At 49.4% G+C, this 6,381-nt stretch overlaps 1 protein-coding gene and 1 long non-coding RNA gene across 3 annotated transcripts in view; one reads left to right on the forward strand and one right to left on the reverse strand.

Annotated features, from left to right (window-relative positions):
• Positions 1-4,187: 4,187 nt before the first annotated feature.
• The window catches only part of LOC108791649, a 22,536-nt gene continuing 20,342 nt past the window's right edge, over positions 4,188-6,381 (reverse strand). The window contains exon 3 of the long non-coding RNA XR_001941517.1: positions 4,188-4,266. This is a non-coding gene — a long non-coding RNA (uncharacterized LOC108791649). The remainder of the gene's footprint in view (positions 4,267-6,381) is intronic.
• MAG (myelin associated glycoprotein) overlaps positions 4,252-6,381 on the forward strand; it is a 53,971-nt gene continuing 51,841 nt past the window's right edge. For both annotated transcript variants that reach the window (XM_018562188.1, XM_018562190.1), the window contains exon 1: positions 4,252-4,269. The gene's annotated coding sequence lies outside the window, so the exon portion shown is untranslated. The remainder of the gene's footprint in view (positions 4,270-6,381) is intronic.

Raw genomic sequence — 6,381 nt, forward strand, 5'->3', positions numbered from 1 at the left:
CTCAATGAATGGACTAGTAACGCAGCTCAATGAATGGACTAGTAACGCACCTCAATGAATGGACTAGTAACGCACCTCAATGAATGGACTAGTAACGCACCTCAATGAATGGACTAGTAACGCAACTCAATGAATGGACCAGTAATGCACCTCAATGAATGACCTAGTAACGCACCTCAATGAATGGACTAGTAACGCACCTCAATGAATGGACTAGAGAGGAGGGGACGTTCACCCACTAGTAACGCACCTCAATGAATGGCCTAGTAACGCACCTCAATTAATGGACTAGTAACGCACCTCAATGAATGGACTAGTAATGCAGCTCAATGAATGGACTAGTAACGCACCTCAATGAATGGACTAGTAACGCACCTCAATGAATGGACTAGTAAGATGGGCTACCTCACACCTTTATGTTACAGCATGCATGATACTGCGCATGTCAGTGCATTTGTGGCGCCTCTCATTACCAGACCTGCGTTGCAGCACACCATAACGCACGATACCGCTCTCCCATGCATTGTGGTGCACTGCGTCAGAAAAAAAGAGGTCAGGTCTGGTTTTTGGTGCAATGGCCGCCCATTCAAAACGAACAGGCTTCCTTAACCCAACACACATTACCACACGGCATAGCGCGCACTAATGTGCATGTGGTAACGCACAGCGGCACAACCACAAAGTTGCGACGGGTCCCTAAATGTAGTCCAATCCTCCCCTAATCTTCAGTCAGTGGGGAACTGTTATATGATATGAGATATTCTGCACACATGCATGGCTGGTCCCCTTCTGTATCTGTCAGTGCTGGGGACATGTAAGTATGCGTGCGTCCCCTAAACAAAGACGCAGATTATCTCCCCCTGTGAGTCACAAACATTACTCATTGTTACAGCCAATGCCGCTCGCCCATCATCAATGAGCCACATCATCCCTTACAAGGAGCCCTTGTCCCTTCCTCCATACAGTCATCTGGATGGGAGATGATGACGTCTTAAAGAGCAACTGCAGTCTGTTATCACTACGTACCGTCTCTTTAAGAAAGGCGCAGCGAAGGCCATTCACTCCGAGCCCGCTGCGTGCGTTACCCCAGCACGTCACCACATCGCATATGCTGAGGTGTTGTTCATATTCTGTGGTGTACCATTTAAGATTCATTTTGGATTGCGCCCCCCTTTAGGTCCCTTGCGGTTTGTAAGGACGGCCCGTTGCAATGGACTGGGCTGCTTTAACGCAACGCACGTGAAGGCACCGCTGTACATGAGCCCTTGCAGCGGCGAATCGCAAAGGCGTATTATTTTTGCGGGGAATTTTATTGTGCAACGTGGATCTTGTGTAACAAAGTATCAGATTCCGGGATCTTCCTTTCAGTTCCACTACCAGCCAGTGTCAAGAATCAAAACGACCAGCAAGCGTGCGTCAGTGTTTTGCAGTCAATAAATGTAAGGCGCGGTGCAGACCTGAGTGATCCGGGATCGTGCGTCCCGGGATGGCGCAGTCGTGCACAATTGCAGGCAGCGAGTGCCGCGCTGCCCCATTGATTTCAATGGGGTGACATCCGTGCAGCAAGCGCAAGAAGAAAGGTCGATGTCAGGGGCGTCCCGAGGCCGGGTGTCACCCACGCGTGCGCGCCCATCTGATTGGTGCCTGCCGGCGGCCATCTTGGTGATGGACGCCGGCAGAGAGAGGAGGGGACGTTCACCCGGTGGGATGAGGTATGCCGCCGGGTCCCCTCCTCTCTCCTGACACCGTCGGCCTCTCGGTCCATGACCCAGTGCCCGACTTTTCATAGGGGGTGACATCAAATGACTGTCAGTCATTTTGGTGTCACCCCTGCAATGGTGTCACCCGGGTGCGGGCCGCACCCCCCTTGTGACGCCACTGGTACATGTACCTATTTTTTTGCAATACACGACGCACGGGCGGAATCGTGGAGGGAAACCGCGCGACCTGCCCGGCGAGACTGGGGTGCCACTGGAAAATAATGGCACCCGCAGCACGATCGTCGGTGACGGGCGACCTCGTGACCGCACGGCAATCCGTGCGGTATCATGCACAATGTAGAATCAACTGGTCTCCTAAGCACTGGCCCTGTTATCCTGTATTAGGGAGGCTCCTTTCCTTTTCAGGGTCCCATGGAGCCACCCTTGTGTGTGCTAGTAAGCTGTGTGTGTCTCCTTTCTCTTGCAGGGCCCTATGGAGCCACCCTTGTGTGTGCTAGTAAGCTGCGTGTCTCCTTTCTCTTAAAGGGTCCTATGGAGTCACCCTTGTGTGTGCTAATAAGCTGTGTGAGGCTCCTTTCCTTTTCAGGGTCCTATGGAGTCACCATTGTGTGTGCTAGTAAGCTGTGTGTGTCTCCTTTCTCTTACAGGCCCCTATGGAGTCACCATTGTGTGTGCTAGTAAGCTGTGCGTGTCTCCTTTCTCTTGCAGGGCCCTATGGAGCCACCCTTGGGTGTGCTAATAAGCTGTGTGTGTCTCCTTTCTCTTGCAGGGCCCTATGGAGCCACCCTTGTGTGTGCTAATAAGCTGTGTGAGGCTCCTTTCCTTTTCAGGGTCCTATGGAGCCACCCTTGTGTGTGCTAATAAGCTGTGTGAGGCTCCTTTCCTTTTCAGGGTCCTATGGAGCCACCCTTGTGTGTGCTAATAAGCTGTGTGAGGCTCCTTTCCTTTTCAGGGTCCTATGGAGCCACCCTTGTGTGTGCTAATAAGCTGTGTGTGTCTCTACAAATGCAAACAGAGCAAGGCAAGACACTCCCCTGCTTCTTTCTCATCCCACCTCCCTTCTCCAAGCTAGTAGATAGACGGATGCTGGAGTCTGCTTGGCCCCTTGTGATCTTGTACTGGACAGGAAGTTCAGGGAAGCCGAGCAGAGAGTTGGAGCTGTCCGGAAACACGATGACTGTAATTGTTTGGACGATGCATATTTCTTTGATCTGGATTCATTATTGAAAACACAATTGCGAGTTTAATATAATAACAGACCGCAAGGGAGCGAATAGGAAACGTTCATTGTCGGGGATTGCATACACTTGTATTTATAGAGCAGTAAATCTGACATTCACCAAATATATTTGCTGCGGGTGAATCTTCCTGCTACATATGCTTTGATTGAATCACCAGGCAGTGAAAGTTTAGTACAAATCACATTCGCTGCTTTATAAATATGCCCCTAAGGAGGGGCTTCACTAGGGGGGTGCGGCCCGCATCCGGGTGACACCATTGGAGGGGGTGACACCAAGAGTCATTTTGGTGTCCCCCCCCTGAAAAGTCGTTCACCCGGTCATGGACTAAGAGCCCGTCAGCTGCACGAGAGGGGAGGGGACCTGGTGGGATAAGAGGAACGTCCCCTCCTCTCTCTGCCGCCGCCCATCACCATGATAGCCACCAGCAGGTAACAGTGCGTGACGTCATCACGCGCATGAGCGATGACGTCGCGACGGGGGCGTCACCCGGTGGCTGCTCCAGGTGACACCACGCCTCAGGACGCCCCTGCCCCTAAGGGTGTGAATAAGGTTCAGAAAGTTACAGAAGAACTCCCGGCAGAAACAAAATGAACCCTTGCAGTGGGACTACGAGTGGCTGGTCCCGCAGCCTCTCGCCCCCGGACTCCGGCAATGGAATGCTCCTCTAATACACTGTGTTATGTGTGATGACATCACGGGTCCTTAGACCGCCGGAGCCCGGGGGGGGGGGAGGAGAGGCTGCGGGGACTGCACTAGCAGCCAGGTGGGATTGAAAATTGGGTGGGTACATCTGTACATCTTCACCAAAAAGAGCACTTAACCCTTGCAGTGTTGAGGGGGGGAGCCCCATGGGGAGGGGCCCACCAGCAAGGGTTAGTTTGTAATTTAGAATGTAACTGTAAAGTTGATTGTACAAAGATGGTGCGGTCACATGTAACGTGTACGGTGACCCTAAGACCGGAAATCATTCGCTGGATTGCGCTTGTTCCCAGGTGGAAACATTCAATGTTATCTCTATATATAGACAGCTTATATACCCCACAATATCTGAGATAGGAACCCCTCCAGGCCAGTAGTAGCCCCGAGCCTCCATGGACCCAGTGTGGGCTCAACAATGGCCTGCTTGTGGTGGGGGCCCGGGGCTTGGTCCACTGGGACAATCTCAGAGCTCTGTGGGCTATTTGTCCTTTGTTCCACGCGGAGGGTGGTATCACTTGGTACTGTTAGTGTGTGCACCAGGAATGACACACACAGCATCGCCGCATTCATCCTGAGAGGAGATGACAAGCCTTCCTGCCTGAGCTCTGGTGAGTGTTATCATAAAAGGAAAATCTTGGGGGAGATTTATATATATTTTTTATTTATGTTTTTCGACATGCCGGTGACCGATGTAAATGTGTATAGTGGTGCCGGGGGGTACGGGGGTGCTGCAGAGCGAAAATAAAGAGGAATTATTATCTGTGCAGATTTGGAGAGCTAGAGATATGAAATCATGTTTTTTATCAGTATATTCATGAAAGATTTATTTATTTATTATTATTTACCTATTTATTTTTTCTAGATTTTTTTTTTATTGAGTGGATGTAATTGCCTAAAAGCAGTTCTGTCCTGTGTGACATGTAAAGAAAGATCTCGGTGTTGTAAACAATGTAGAATTTACTTATAGATTTTAGCTTCCTGTTGCCGTTAGTATCAGCGGTGGAATATCATTGTGCGTTCTGTTTATATATCCGGCTCTGTATGGAAGGAGGTGGAAGTTTTGCACATAATTATTTCTATGACTTCCATTTATTATCACTTAATAAGATTATTTGTGATGGTGACGGGCCGGACAGACAAATGTCACTTCTCTGATCTGTGACCTGACGTGTGTCCTTGTGCTGTTTTGTATGTGAGAGACTACCTGAGACGCTTAGAACTTTGCCTGACTTTCTTGCCATTGCTGTTTAAAGGCTTGAAGGCATCTTCAGTAACAGGAGGAAAACACGGTAACCCATAGTAACCAATCAGAATTCCCTTTGCTGAACCCAGAAATGCATAGCACAGATTTTGATTGGTTTGCTACTACACTTTGTGCTGAGCGGCTTTACAAAAATCTGCCCTTAGTGCCCAATGGGCTTGCAGAAAGTGCCCTTGTTACCCTTCGTGCCCAATGGGCTTGCAAAAATTTGCCCTCAGTGCCTAATGACTTGCATTGAAGGGTCTGAGTTGCCCTTAGTGCCCAATGGGCTTTGTATAAAGTGTTTAAGTTGCTCTTATTGCCCAGTTAGCTTGCAAAGTGTCCCAGGTGTACTTAGTGCCCAATGGGCTTGCAAAAAAGTGTCCAAGTTGCCTATGATGCCCAATGGGTTTGCAGAAATGTGCCCTTGTTGGCCTTGGTTATCAATTGGCTTGCATAAAAGTTTATTAGTTACCCTTAGTGCCCAATAGGCTTGCAAAACAAGTGTCCTTGTTGCCTTTAGTGCCCAGTGGGCTCACATAAATGTCCATGTTGCCTTTAGTGCCCAGTGGGCTCACATAAAAGTGTCCTTGTTGGCCTTAGTGCCCAATGGGCTCACATAAAAGTGTCCTTGTTACCCTTAGTGCCCAATGGGCTCACATAAAAGTGTCCTTGTTACCCTTAGTGCCCAATGGGCTCACATAAAAGTGTCCTTGTTACCCTTAGTGCCCAATGGGCTCACATAAAAGTGTCCTTGTTACCCTTAGTGCCCAATGGGCTCACATAAAAGTGTCCTTGTTACCCTTAGTGCCCAATGGGCTCACATAAGTGTCCTTGTTGCCTTTAGTGCCCAGTGGGCTCACATAAAGGTGTCCTTGTTACCCTTAGTGCCCAGTGGGCTCACATAAAAGTGTCCTTGTTGGCCTTAGTGCCCAGTGGGCTCACATAAAAGTGTCCTTGTTGCCTTTAGTGCACAGTGGGCTAACATAAAAGTGTCCTTGTTACCCTTAGTGCCCAATGGACTTAAAAAAATGTGCCCTCAGTGCATAATGGGCTTTCATTAAAGGGTCTGAGTTTCCCTTAGTGCCCAATGGGCCTGTATACAAGTGTCTGAGTTGCTCTTATTGCCCAGCTGGCTTGCAAAGTGTCCCAGGTGTACTTGGTGCCCACTGGTTTTGCAGAAATGTGCCCTTGTTGCCCTTGGTTACCAATTAGCTTGCATAAAAGTTTTTGAGTTGCCCATAGTGCCCAAAAAGCTTGCACAAAAGTGTCCTTGTTACCCTTAGCGCTCCGTGGGCTTGCCATGTGTCCCAGTTGCTCCTATTGCCCAATGGGCTTGGAAAAAAAGTGTCATAGTTGCCCTTAGAGCCCCTGTGGGTTTCCAAATATATGTCCTTGTTGCCCTCAGTGCCCAGCGGGCTTGCATAAGAGTGAATTTCTCACAATGACCAGTGTTGTCATTTTCATCTTCCAGGTCCGG

The sequence above is a fragment of the Nanorana parkeri genome, unplaced genomic scaffold (genome assembly GCF_000935625.1).
Source record: "Nanorana parkeri isolate BGI_ZX_2015 unplaced genomic scaffold, ASM93562v1 scaffold563, whole genome shotgun sequence".
Taxonomy (NCBI): Eukaryota; Metazoa; Chordata; class Amphibia; order Anura; family Dicroglossidae; genus Nanorana; species Nanorana parkeri.